The following is a 14,790-nucleotide window of genomic DNA, read 5'->3' as shown; positions in this document are numbered from 1 at the left end:
GTGTCTGCTTACACATGCAAATGTTGTTTTCTTCATTGAATGAGTTTTTTAACAGAGTTTTTAAGTCATCTTAATGAACTAAAATGGAAAAACAATAATCTCCAGCTTGGAATCTAGTTGCATCAAAACTGAAAAATGGCACAGATATTACCTGTTGGCCCAATTTGAAGAACTTGAAAATGGTTCTAGTTTACATCAAGTATGCTGAAAATAAGCCAAGGGCTTCATTTTCAAGTTGCATTATCATGGTCATGTCACTCTCCGAAGAATCGCTACAATTTTTCTTTATGTTTTTCCTTTGCCAAAGAGGTAGGAGAGTGTTTTGCTGTCTGGAAAAATGCCTGCCTAGAAGTAGTGGTCCAGATCTTTAACAAGGGTAAATTGGCAAAACCCCACTGATTGTAATGGAGCAATGCCGATTTTTGTCAGTTCAGTATCTGGCCCATCAGATTTTCAACTGTTATCACCACAGGCAGAATTCAAATTGACATGGCGTGGGCTAACATGATTGAGTGCAGAACAGGCTTCCTGGTTTCCTAAATTATTTTAATAACAGAAAGAATGTAGATGGAATGCCAGGCTAAGATCTCTACCTGGATAAGGGCCCAGATTTTATTTAATTTTTTTTTTTTTTTTTCAAATAAGCCTGTTCCAAAGTCATTACTTTTCTATTATAGAGTTTGTCATGACATGATCCTCAGGAACAAAAGTCTCAGACTCCCTTCAGAGCTGCAAAATCCCACAGCCTTAGATAGGAAGTATTGTCTTGAATACATCCTGTAGGATGAGAGGTTTACAGAAAGAGAGAAGGAACCTACACGTCTCCAGAACCTGTAAACGATCAGCTTCTAAATCCATCTCTGACAGATATCTGCACCAGGTATTGCATTTCCAGTGCCTCTGGTGGGTCATTCTGTGAAGCACCCAAAGCCACCTGGCATCCTGGAGTCCACGGGCTCCCAGGGATCCCAGTGGTGTCAGGGTCGAGCCCATCCGCCCCAGTCTGGGCACATTCCAAGGTGTTTGCTGGTGCCTGGGAGAGCCAGGAACACGCACCTCTGCCCTGGGAACCCTGATGCACTGTGATGGCTGGCACAAGGAGGGGTGTGCTCTCTGGTGGGGTGTCCTGGTGGGACAGAAGGAGGAGGCCTTGCCCACTCAGTGTTTCAGTGTCTGGCAGAGGTCCCATGGCAAAGAACCGTGAGCCAAGCTCCTGAACGCAGCGTGGGCTCCAAGCAGCGTGGGCTGAAATGTCTGTAGGAATGGTGGTAATCTGCACGTAAATAAATTTGCTCATCGAAGGAGCCAAATTAAAAACAAAAAACATAACAATTTGATTTTCCCCCCTAGGGAAAAGAGTTGTGTTTTTCCTCACTTGAAAGGATGCTGACATTTTGCTTTCATCTGCCCTTGTGTCTGAACAAAGGTAGCTGATTACTCGATATCTCAACTCTGATTTGGGGTATATTTTTTATTCCTCTTAGAGATTCAGAGGGTGGTAAAAAGTCTCTTTCATCAATTAGCATGTCTCTTTCTTCTTTTGACCAGGAATGCAAGGGTATCCTTTTCTGTGAATGTCATTTTCTCTCTGGGCTCTTGTACTTTAATTTCCTAGATGTGAAAAAAGGAACAGAAGATGAATTAGGTACTGAAATGAGAGGATATGAACATGACTCTCTTCTCCTACAGAACTTTGTCTTTCAAAGAGAAAAAACTTTTGTATCTAAGCAAAGCAGAATAAATTACTTTATAAATCAATATAAATAAATAATTTTTTTTTATCATTCAAAAGCTTTATTTGGGAGAATGAATTTAGTTGAAAGACAATTCAAAGTCTTGGTGCACTTACTGTTCCTGTGCATTTTCTGTTCTCCCAGATACTATCCCAGCAATCTGGCTTTACTTCTCAAGTTATTAATCTAGGGTTTGTGGTTTTGGCGGATAACTAACTATTTTATTATGCCTAACACAGCAGTGCCTTGATGTTTAATATCTTGCTGATACACAAATATTAAGTTACAAAGACAGTGTTTGGTATCTAGATGGGTCTTAGGTGAGATGAGCTTGTCTATCTCTGCTTTCAAATACACTAGGATTAGTGTGAAAAAAAGAGTAGAAAATTCTCTTCTTGATGAAGGAGGGAACTTATACATTGCTAACATTTAATTTCTTGGATAGTTGTTGCTTTTTTCCCCATTTTAAAGGTTTATTTGTATTCTATTATGCCTGATGGCACAGGGGATTTTGTCTCATCCAAGTTTTGTCAGTGTATTTCTTTCCTACCTCCTGCTCAATGATGGTTGAGCTGTTCTGAGTTAAAAGGATCAGTGCTAAATTGCTATTGGTGGTGTGGGAGTGGGACACACGTGTCCCTTGCCACTGCTGACCTGTCACCTGCTCCTTCACTGGCCTCCTACACTGCCAGGCAGGTGTCACCACCTTGGCCAAAGGGCTGGTGTTCACACTGCTAAAGGATCATGTTATTCCATAGCAATCCTTCCCTAATCACGAGGAGTGCTCTCTGGTGATGGTGGCATTGCCTGTTGGGGCAGACATCACCTTGTGGAGGAGTCAGGCCACTCTCAGGGGCACCCCAAAGAACGTGGAACTCAGCCCAGAATGACTGCAAACCCCACTGCTTTTCAGTGTGTACAAATGATGGGTTTTGCCCTCCATCCTCCTGGATCTACAGAGGTTTATGACTTTCTTCCCAAAGGTTGGGCTTGGACCTGACCAGTGTTCATAAGTTCTTCATTTTCCTCCTTCATGGGGCATGAAGTCCTGAACAGATGATGGGTAAAGGCACAATCTCCACTTTCCTTGGCTGCAGTTCCTTGGAAGCATCTGTGAGTGCTGGATGCCTGGATGCCAGGAGTCCAGTGTTTGTCCCACTCATCCAGGGGCTTCTTGTGACATCCTCCCTAGTAGCCAGAGCAGGGAGTGTTCACATGAAATGCTGCTCAGTAAACACACATTTCATGGAAAAAAACTGAGAGACTTCTTCTTTTGTTGGAAATTTTTCATGAATTATTTTTATTTAGGAAAACGTGATATCATTCTGATGGTAAAAAAACAAACTGACAGGCCAGCTTTCTGTAACTCCAAAAATATCACCTCTTATTTTTCATTTAGTAATATAAAAGAAGAAAGTGAAGAAATGGAATAGTCAAGACCAAACCCAATGTCCACTTCTCAGCTTTTGCTTCTTTTTCTGCCTTTGGCCAGTGCTTGTCAAACAAGAAAGATGAAGAGTGTGCAAAGGAGCAAGTTTTCCCTTCGCAATATGAAAACTCAGAAACTGAAAAAGAGTAGTGGGATTTTTTCTGATTTTAAAAATTACATTTTCTGGGGGGAAAATGTCTTTTAAACCAACCCTCTGTTTTTCAGTGAAGACATGCAAACCAGTTTGGCTCACCACATTTCATGGCTCAGCCTTCTCAGACCACAAATTATAGATGTCATAACAAATGTCAAAAATACAGCAGAACATAATACATTATATATGCAGAGACACAAGTGCAGTCAGTCATATACACGCAGGCATCCATGTGTGTATATATAGTCACCTGTGAGGGTGTGAATGTGTCTGTATAAATATATCTCTGCATGTGCACATCTGTGTGTGTGCACAGATGTGATAGATGTGTCTGTGCTTGCAGGCCAAGGAAGTCACAGAGAGGTTCTGCTTCAGGAAGGTCTCCTTTGTCTGTTGGGGAGATACATTGCCATGCAATGTTTACCTGTGGTTGCCTCTGTTTTTACTGGCCCTGTAAAACTGTTTTGACCAGAATAAAATCTACCCAGCAGCACCATGAACCTGCGTTTCCACCAGCTGTTTGGCATATTTGTTACCTGTCTGAGGAAATCTTGAAAGCTTTGCCTGTTTCATAAGAGTGTGGCAATACAGCCCAGGAATCACACTTGGGTTGTGATACAAAAACTCAGTCCTTAGAAGTGACCCTTTCACACCTGCCAGTATTTTTCATCAGGCCACGAGGAGACCAGACGAAGGAGGGAGGATCTGTAAGCAGCAAGTTCCTCCCACAAAATGCCACAAAAGCTGGAGCAATGTTTTGTGCAATGCTGTACAGCAGCCAAGCTGAGACAGTAAAGAGGAACTCTTTATTTAATGGGAAAATCAATTTAAGTGAGTTGAATTGTCCAGTTGAATTTGGGTTTTGGCTGTTTTAGCTGTTAACCAGGGCTCATAAAAGTCTTGAAAAAAAAGGTGGTCTCTCACATTGCCCCCAATACCAGAGCAGCAGTTCAGCACTAATTCATAATAATTTCTCCCCTGGCTCAAGGCAGAGGGAGGGCTCAGGTGCTGACCCCTGCCCTCCTCCCCAGATCCTCTCTGTGTTCCACATGTCTCAGCTCCTCACCTCCCAGATGTGCTCTGGTTGCTGTTGCATGCTAATAAAAGCTCTGCATTTTACAAAAAGTCTCTATGGGTTTTGTTGCAGGCAGGTAGCTCCTTGCCAAATGGACAAGGGGGTTTCTTGCAGCTCTGTGAGAGGTGTCCTGAAGAACAAGCTTCCCTGCTCCTCTGCCTGACAGCTGCGCTGACTGCAAATGCCACATCACCCTCACCATCCTCATTTTCCTAATTCCTCCATGGGACAGCCAAGCAAAATGTGATGTGGAAATCTTTGGCTGAACACTGAGTGACCCTGTGTGTCTTCCCAGCACAGCTCTAGGCTCATGGGTCTCTTGGCAGGGCTCCTTCTCTCTGGTAGTGATGTGTTTACACTGCCCCAGTTCCAGGGCAGCTTCAATGGCTGTTAGTCCTGGGATGTCTGCTCTGCCTTGCACCATCTTCAAGCCCACCCTGCTTCTTTTGCAGCCACTGTTTAAACTCAGGCTAATTGTAATCCCAAATACAATGCTCTTAAAAGAGTAGCTGCATCTCCTTTTATCATTGCAGGGATGTCTCACTCCTGAGGTAATGTCTTCCTATGTGGGTTTCAAAGAGGTAGCTCAAGGATCAGGAGAAGGCTTTATGAGACACTGGCAGAATCTGCCCTCAGATAGTATGATTTCAGTCTTCAGTCTTCCATACTACTCCCAACTTTGAGGCAGCTCCTTTGGTTTTCAGCTTGGAGCAGTGATAGCTGGCCTCCTTTCCACTCTCACCATCTCTGACTAACACCAGCCCTGCAGATAACAACAGGTTGGGAGTGCTGGTCTCTCACATAGCAGCTGTTGTGTCTGGATCCTCCCTTAGCACCCAGCAAAAGGGGAAATGGACTTTGCAGTGGGATCTGAATGTGCCTCTCCTCCAAAAGGAAGCAGATCTATCCCTAACATGTTCAATTCCAGAGGCCACAAGTCTCTTTACAGGTACCTCTGGTTTGATAGGGGATGGAGTGGATGACCTTTAAAGGTCCCCTCACTCAAACTGTTCTGTGGTTCCATGAGTGTACCCCTAGGATGAATGGCCTTCATGCACAGACTGGTCTGCAACGCTGTTTTATGGTGTGAAAAATTTCTTTGTCAAAAAAGGTTCCCTTGATTAGTTGTATTTCTGCATGATTTGTATTTTGTATTTTTCTGTGCAACCATCCATTGTCAGACATGGTCAGAGCATTTAGAGTCCCCACATTAAGAGGTGGGAAAGCCCAGTACTTTATATCTGTTAAGTATCAAAGAGGAATGTGAAATTCTATCTGTTTTTAAGACACTCGTTGAAATCTATTTTTGTTCCTGCTAAAAATATGTCTTTATTTTGTGGTAGGAAAGAACTTCTTCTGGCTGAGCAGCTGCTTCAAGTGACCCATAAATGTGCTCTCTGCTCAGGTACAGAGCAGTGTCCCATGGCCCCTGGTTTGACCATGTAGAAAGCAGTGAAACAGCTGTTGGCAAGCCTGGTGTACAGTGATGACATTTTTCCTTCCAGCAAGTTGTTTTAGCTACTGAAAAGGAGTTCCTGTTCCCAGGAAAATGCCACAGCCCCCAGTCTCCCCTCCCAGGTGTAAGATTGGTGCAAATCTACTGGAACAAATCTAGGAGCAGCAAGGAAGGTTAATCCCAGACTCAGGACTGAGACAGCTGTGTGGGTCAAGAAAACAGGAGTTCATAGCTTCAGGAAAAAACTGAAAATAATATTCCTCCTCATCTGACATGCAAAGTAATCCTCCCTTGGAAATGCAGGTCAGCTGAGTGTTCAGGAGAGCCTCTGTCAGGATCTTCATGAAGCAGCTGAGAGGGGCATTCCTTGACAAGAGATCACACGGAGCAGCTGTGTGCTGCACCAGACCAGGCTCTCTAGAGAATGGGGAATCTGACTATTTCCACCTTTCTGACTTATTCTTTCTAGCAGGTGTCTACCCTGGTTTCTGTCTACCCCCCACATTTCACAGAGCAGGTTCCTCTGCAGACACCTCTGGCAGCTTTGGAAGGAGTCCCACAAGGATTTGCAGTTTTCCTTGTTTCTCAGCTACGCTTCAGGATTACCCAGAAATCCAGCCCAGTCAGGTAATGTATGGGTCCCATGAGAACACTTTCCATTCCCTGCTCTTAATAAATCAGAAATTTAGAGTATAGTCAGATACCAGCAAAGAGGCAATGCTGGTACTTACCTGGAATCATGCATGACACAGTCATCATGTTAGGTCAGTAGGAAGAATTTTCATTTGATCTAAAGGTGCTTTATTAATATTACTGGCTGGTAGAATACTAGTTTTATTAGTGGAATAATCAGGCTGCAGAGTCTTACAAAAGCAGACAAAATACTTAGAGCTTCACTGCTTCATTGGCCCTCTTCACTGTGGGTCAGTTTGGAATGTTACATAAGTGCTGGATCACACTTGGAAATCACTCAATTTATTGCACATGCTGGATGTGCCAAATTTGTAAAGTCAGCTGGAATGGGTGGTGCTTTTAATTGTCTTAATGCTACACTTCTCTCCAAAACAAAAGGCAGTTTTACTCAATTGAAAGTGTTTCTAAGTACCATAGGCTAAGTAAAAATGTCATTGTAAATATTCCTTTGTTGAAAAAACTCTAAGCAACTCCCAGCTCCATTTAAACTGCTTATATAGGTTAGGTGGGAAACACTGCTTGTGGTGCTGAAAACTAGACTTTAAAGATTTCTCATTAGGTCTGTAACATTTATGTTTTTAGAGATTTAAAACAGTTTGCTATTTCCAGTTTTGTTCTCTAAAGGGGATGAGCCTTCATGGGAATATCATTTGTGTCATTATGTGGCTGGACCATGAACCTTACAACACATAGTTTGCTCCACATTTCAGTGACAACTCTGATGCAACAGAAAAGTCAGAGGGCAACACACACATTGCATGCAAACAGGAAAATAACTTCCCCTGGGATCTATTAATAAATGGTAAATGGCTTTACACCTTTGCTATAGCCTATGTTCAGTGACAACAGGGTGCTGTAACAAGGACTGTACTCAGAGAAAGGTTCTTGGTTGAATTAAGTCTTTGTAAGTAGGGACAGACTGAAGGCTCTACCTGCCTGCTCAAAGACAGAAACCTATCAAAAAGAAAAAAATGGGAAATAAAGAGGATGAATAAATAACTCATGCTGTCTAAGACTAAGGAGTGGCGTGACAAGCCTGGTGTAGAACAAAAGCTACTTTGGTTTATACCTGTTTATAAATTAAGTTACAAACTACAGAGAGAGGGAAAAGAAAACCAAATCCTGGCTTGAGAAAAATCTCAGTGCTTCAGTGTCAGGGGTTCTTATCTTTGGATGTTGGGAGGATTATTACTGCTGCCACGGTTCCCTTTGCTTCTGTATCATGCTATTTAGTGCCCTCTGAGGGGGCACACAATCCCTGCAAAGGTGTTCCTGCATCCCTGAATAAAAGAGAGCAGGGAGTAAGCCAAGGATCAGGCCTGGCCACCCACAGTGCAGGGAACAGCCTGGGGACAGCTCTCCCTAGGTCTGCTCCCAGCCAGACCCACAAGTGAGCCAGTGCTGGGTAAGGTCCCCCCAGCTCCCATCCCAGCCAGCACCATGCCTGCAGCACCTGCAGCACCTTCCTCACCTCTGGGCATGCAACAGCCTCCATCCACCAGCTCTGTGCCATAGAAGCACCACTCTGCTGGGATTCAGGACAGCCCCTGTGCAATCCAGAATCAATAGTTGTGTCTTAGTGCTGGTGGGAGAGCAGATAGAGCCCAGGAGAAGCTCATGGCCAAGCACTCTGTGGGGTGGTCACAGGCAGGCTATTTAGGGGGCAGCCTCTGCATGAGCCAGACTGTACCCCTTGGCCTGGCAGAAGGCAGAGATGACCCTCATGAATTTATTGGTATAAGCATAAACTTTCTGTTTGGTTGTAGCTTTCATCTGTCATTCTTGTATCTCATTTGAGCTCTCTGGCATGGCTTCTCTGCTGTAAGATGAGGATGATATCTGTCATCTGCTGCATAGGCAAGGGCAAACCTGCTTCTATGCATCAGAGTTGAATGAGAAAGGAAAGGAGTAAAGTTGCTCAAGCAAAGATAAATCTGGCATTTTTGAATTTTACAAGTGAAACACTGTTCTTGTGGTATAAGCATTGTTACAAATGCTTTCCCAAGCAGGTGCTGAGCATGAGACCAGGTCATACACTGCTTGACCAGGCAATGCTTTGTCTTTGATGAGCAAGTGCTGCTGCTTGAGTCATTCTGAAACAGACAAAGGAAGCAAGAGAGAAATCATGAGGGACGATGCAAATCAGGGGTATGGGTCACCGCTGGGTTCCCACAGACTCTGCTCCTGGGCAGGTAGCTTTGGATACCCTTTTCCAGAAATGTACCTTTCATGCCTGCTGCAGCTTACCTGGGCATTTGGGCCCCAAATAACACTGAAGTGCTGCTCTCCTCCGTGGAAACCATAGTGTGGGAAGGCAGGAGAGACTTGCTGCACACTCCACTCTTGCCCCAGTATAGTGCTAGGATGTAGCTGGGTATATGTTTGAGCCTGGGCACTGTGGAGAGACATATTTGTGTGATAGGGGGAAGCAGGAAGAACAGCCCACTTGTTTTTGCTGAGTCTCTAGCTGTGGTACAGCAAAACCCAACCTTCCTTAGATGAGTTTAGTGCCAGTGATGGTCACAAACTTGGGAAAATTTGCTTTAGTATAAAACAGCACTAACAGCAATCTGTGCTTTCTGCTTCCTTCCTTTACTGCTTTGTTAAAAGGTCAAGGACAAATATTAAAACACTGAAGACTGTGCAGCAAGTGTTTCCTTTTCTCAGCTTCACCCCTTCAGTGTGTTTAGACCACTTTGTGCTAACCTGAACAACTTGCCAAAAGATGCTGCAGTTTTTGTGAGTAACAAAAAAACTGCTTAGAACTGATTTGTGCAGAAGATTTTTGGTTTAAATTGAACAAATGGAAGTAACATAATTTAGTTTTATAAGCTTTGACAAAAAATAAAAACAACATTTACAGTGTTTATTTGGTAAAGAAGTTCCAGTTTTGGATGCTTAGCTTTTGGCAGTTTTGGGGTTGCATTTTTTCTGTTCTTGAAACCTTCAGTTTTTCATTAGGAAAGTAGATGTCTTCTGTGGAAATTTTTGTTAGGCTGAAAAATCCCCTTTCCTGGAGTAACAATTTCTTGGATGGTCTTCCTCTGAGGGGATCTTCTGGCAGGTGCTCTGACATGAGGCAGGAGGATGGGAAACTCCAAAGGAAATACTTGTGTCTCAGGTGCCAGCAAGTGAAAAAAACCCTAAAATATCACGAATCATAGATTAGTTTGGGTTGGAGGGGACCTCTGAAGATCATTTAGTCCAAACTTCCCTGCAATGTGCAGGAGCAACTTCAGTTAAATCAGGTACCTCAGAACCACGTCCATCCTGACCTTGAATAATTCCAGGGATGGCAGATCCCCAGCCTCGCTGGGAAACATGTTCCAGTGTTTCACAATCCCCATAATAAAAAAAAATTATTCTTTATATCTAGTCTAAATCTACCCTCTTTTATTTTAAAACTGTTACCCATTGTTCCACAGCAACATGTTCCATTAAAAATTTTGTCCCGGTCTTTCTTTTAAGCCCCCTTTAAATACTGAAACGATGTCCAATGCTTGCACCTTTTCACCTGGCAGATAGTCCATTATTTCACCTGACAGATAGTCCACTATTCTGTTCTCTGCTCTTCAGCTGCTCTACCATGGCATGCAGGTAAATACAACCAGTTCCAGTGCTTCACCACCCACACAATAAAGAATTTCTTTCTAATATCTCACCCAAACCTACTCTCTGTCTGTCTAAAACCATTCCCCCTTGTCCTGTCACCATATGCTGTTGTAAAAAGTCTCTCTCCATCCTTCTTGCAGGCTCCCTTCAGGGAGGCCACATTTAGGTCACTCCAAAGCTTCTCTTCTCCAGGCTAAAGAATCTCAATTCCCTTACCCTTTCCTCAATAGGAGAGTTGTTCCAGCACTCTCATAATCCCAGTGATCCTCCTGTGGACTCACTCCAACATGTCCATGTCCTTCCTGTGCTGGGGACCCAGAGCTGATGCAGCACTGCAGTGGGGTCTCACCAGAGCAGAGCAGAGGGGCAGAATCCCCTCCCTCTCCTGCTGCCCACTGGATCAGCCCAGGGCATGTTTGGTTTCTGGGCTGGGAGTGCCCATGGCTGGGTCACACCCAGCCTCTCACCCACCTGCACCCCAAGTTCTTCTCTGCAGGCTGCTCTGGTCTGTTCATTCCCAGCCTGTGCTGGTACCAGGGCAGCACTTCTTGTTCAACCATGTGATATCCTTTCTTATGGGTCCACTTCTCCAGGTCAAGAAGGCAGATTCCTCCTGGTTTCTAGACTATTGTTAACTTTATGCAGGCCTCTTCAAAGGGAAGAGAACTAAATCACTCACTCCAGATTTTCTGCTAACCTTGCCTGTACTCACTTTTCCCATGATCCTTTCAGATATTCAACATAACCCACAGCAGTGAGGGTGGATCTGTCTTGCACCTCTTCTTATGCCCTCTCCCCTGTCTCTCCATTTCATCCCTGTGATTCCTCTTCAGGCCTCTGTTGTCCCACACATCCAGGGTGTGGAACTAGAGAAATGCAAAGATGGTCTGAAAGGTCTTGACTGCTGGAAGATATAAACCCAGGCTGGGCACAATTTAGAAAATACAGTGGAAGAAAAAGACAGGGACAGGGCTGAAAACCACACCTGCAACCAAGGGGCTGTTCCAGTGAAGAAGAATAGCTGGTCCCTTTTTGAGAGAGGTCTGCATGATTTTCACTTCTTCTTTTTCTAATTTTTCAATTCATAGTATCTATCTGGATTGAGATGCAGTCCCAGCATTTAGATCCCAGTTCCATTTTTGTGTGCTGCCTCAGATTCATCACTGCCTGTGTAGTTGCTCCTTTTCTGTCAACAAAAGACTGTTGCCAGTGGGATTTTGGGTTGGCCTTAGTGGCCAAGGAAACCAGTGTTCTCCCTGGTTTTGTTTAGATGTCTTCTGTTGTTTCTTTGGTACTTACTTCAGAGATGATTGTGGCATATGACTCAGATAGCAGGGTCAGTATCCTCTTGTTTAAGGGTTTTGGGGAATAAAGTAGGTGACAGATTTGGAGAAAGAGCCAGTAATGATATTTATCTACACTACACTTGGACCTTGTACATCGTGACAGCTGAGCCATCATGAGTTGTATTCCCAAGTGCAGCTTGTTGCCTTGTTACCCTGTGGAAATGTGCTGTCTTCAAGTGGATTCAGGATAGCAGTGGTTACTTGCAGGTTCTGGCTGTTGCCTGAGATCCTTGATGTGTTTGGGAGCAATAAATTGACTGAATTTTTCTGCTGTCTGCTGGATGGCAATCAACTGATACTGCACTTTGATCATGTCAGATGTGATTATTTCCACTTGACTTTGAATGTATTTACAGAAACAGGTTTTGTCTGTGCCTGGTGTGGCATTAGCATTTCCAAACTGCCTGATTTTGAGATGGGAAAGCTACATGTGTCCTTTAAGTAAGAAAGAGTCTAGACTTGACTCTCTGTCTTACCATGGAGATAGTCCTGCAGCAGAAAAATTCATGGAGGAAAGTGTAGGGTAAGAAGGAGGATGAGGGCAGCAAGCCCCTAGTGACTGACATGGAGGTGAAATTGAGCCTGTGTGCAAGGCACAGAGTGCAAACCTGTGCCATGCCCTCCAGGACCATGTAACTGGCTCCTGCCCATGTACCTCAGCCTGAAGTTCATCTTTGCAGCACAGCCTCTCCATCACCACTTCATGCTGAGGCAGCTGCTGTCTTAAGATCCACTTAAGATCAATTGAAAGAGTCCATCCAGGGATGTGTTTTAAGGAGATTTTGGTATCTGTGTGCAGGTGGGGATGAGTGTTTTGGTTGCCAGTCCTTACCAGCCACCTTCTGTCACTTAGTCCTGTTGCATGATCTGAAACACAAAAAATGCATTCACTGTGCTGCATGGGGTACATGGAAGAGGCATCTCAGACACTGTGAAATTTGGGAGGTCTCAAAAATGCAACAGACTTTAGGTAACCTCCTCTTTCTTCCCAGTCAGGTATTTTGCTCTGTGTAGTTGCTCCTCTAGCACCCATCCTTGGGAAAGAATGAGTTTAATACAACAAAAATGTCTTTCTAGACACCCTTTTCAGAGATTCCTTTGAGTTCAGTTAATGAGGAGAGAGAGAAATTATGGTAGGTTTTTATTTTTCAGAGAAACACAATTGAACTCTAAAATAGAGAAGAAAACACAGGCTGAATATCACAGGGAGGAAAAATCCTCACCATGAAACTTATCTAATCTTCCAAGGGAAATGGTGGAAACCTTATCGTGTAGAACATTAAAATAGGCAACACAGAGCACTAGAAAATATGTTGTTGTGAAATTCCCTTCACTGGCAAGTAGGTGGACTGATATTGCTTTATGTATCTTCTACATTTATCAGTCCTTCTCAGAGCTATCCTCTGCATCCTAAAGAAATATCCTTTGGCTGCTTTGTCTCACAAGTAATTAAGCAGAAAATGAGTATATCACTAAGTACATTTCAATATGTGTCCTCAGCTGGCTGGAACTCAACCCGGGGATTCAGGATCTGCTTGTAATTAACATTCCATAGTAAGACTCCACACCCTCTATTTGTCTCTTCCTAATTATGTGTTGGAAATACACATTTCTCCTAGCATTAGCGATTTCAGCAGAGAAGTTTTAGCTGGGCTTTAAATTGCCCCTTATGTCAATTTAAATATTCCCTGTTATTTTAAGTTTGTAGACATTACACAAATAAACCTTTTCTCAAGGCGTCATGGGGAAACAAGCCACTGACTCAAAAAAAAAAAAAAAAAAAAAAAAAAAAAAAAAAAAAAAAAAAAAAAAAAGCCGAAACCAAAACAATCCCAAACCCAACTACTGAGCTGCCTTCTGGATTGACAATATCACGGATTTAGGCTGTGATCTGTTGGCTCTTGAGGATTTCAATACTGGTAATTAAAGGTGTCACTCCTAATTAGCATGAGAGCCTGTGGATGTGAAGAGTAATTGCAAATCAGGCTGCTCAAAGATCTTCTTTCTGTGAAACTGTCTTTCCTACCAGTTCATTAGAGCAACATTTTCATGGCAATACATCTGCTGGGGGTGCTTTTCATCAAAAAGGTTTGACTGCATAAGAAAACAGAGGAACAAAATGCTTCAGCTGAGGATGAATGAGGGCTTTAACTTGGGTCTGTCAGCAAGGGACTGAATGGCTGCATCTCCAGGTGTGATGACAAAGTGGTGACTATTGTGAACTGCTCTTTAACAAATTCACCAGTGATCAGGCTGCTTGCCTGCTCTATATCTCCTTCAGCTTGTCCAAAGGCTCATGTTCCCTGAGCCTGCTGTGCCCAAGGTGAGGCACAGCTCTCATATCTCTCTAGGGACAGACAGCAATAGCATTCAGTCTGAGCTCAGCAAGAACTCGCAACCCTGGATGTTCAGGGAGATGCATCAGTCCCTGTGTGGGTCCAAGAGAGTGCCCAGGGAGATGTGAGGCAGCTGAAGTGTCAGTGTCCCCTCTGGTAGGTGGGAAATGAATGAAGTCCCCCTGTCTGAAGCCCCCTGGCTCTGGTCCTGCTGGAGCTCCTCCAGCTGGGTACCGCTACCAGAGCTGAGCTGGGATAATGTGTGTCTGAGGGCAACCAAAACAGTTTGTTCCCAGACTCCACAGAGTTTTTAGTGCCCTTGACTGTAATGGTAATTAAAAACAAACAAATCTGGATGAGTTCTGCGGGGCTGCCAGATCCCACAGAGATACCTCAGCTTTCCTTTATGTTTTATATGGTAATGGCAGGCCTGCTGGTGAACTCTCTGCTGCTACTAGTAAATGGTGACATATGAGATGTCGCTCTGGAGGCAGTGGGTGAAAATGTGGCTCTGCTGGAAGCTGGTGGCAAAACTTCCGTTGGCTTCTGTAGAGCCAGAGCATTTTGTGCAGTTATTTTCCATGCATAATTCACATGCAGGGGGGAGGCATCTACCCTCCCAATACTTCTCTTTTTCTCTAATGATTAATAAGTTAAAAGCAAGAAAAAGGCTTTTTTTTCTGGAATGTTTCATATTTGGGAAATCCAATTCTGACCTACTAAGCCTGCTCTGACTGTTTTAGCCTCGAGGCAAATTTGCAAACTGGCCTAGGGAAGCTAGTACTTGTTATTGTTGCTTCAAAGACTGTCTATGTGGGAGAGGGAATGAGATGTGTTGGGATTAAAATACCCTAGCTGTAAAAAGCAGTAATAATTACCGTCTACATGTGGGCAAGTCAAAAGGGGTTATTACCAAAAGAAATTTTAACTCCTGTTTGCAGAGAAAACTGCCTGAA

The sequence above is a fragment of the Oenanthe melanoleuca genome, chromosome 1 (genome assembly GCF_029582105.1).
Source record: "Oenanthe melanoleuca isolate GR-GAL-2019-014 chromosome 1, OMel1.0, whole genome shotgun sequence".
In the NCBI taxonomy this organism is placed as follows: domain Eukaryota; kingdom Metazoa; phylum Chordata; class Aves; order Passeriformes; family Muscicapidae; genus Oenanthe; species Oenanthe melanoleuca.
This window is presented reverse-complemented; position numbering follows the sequence as displayed.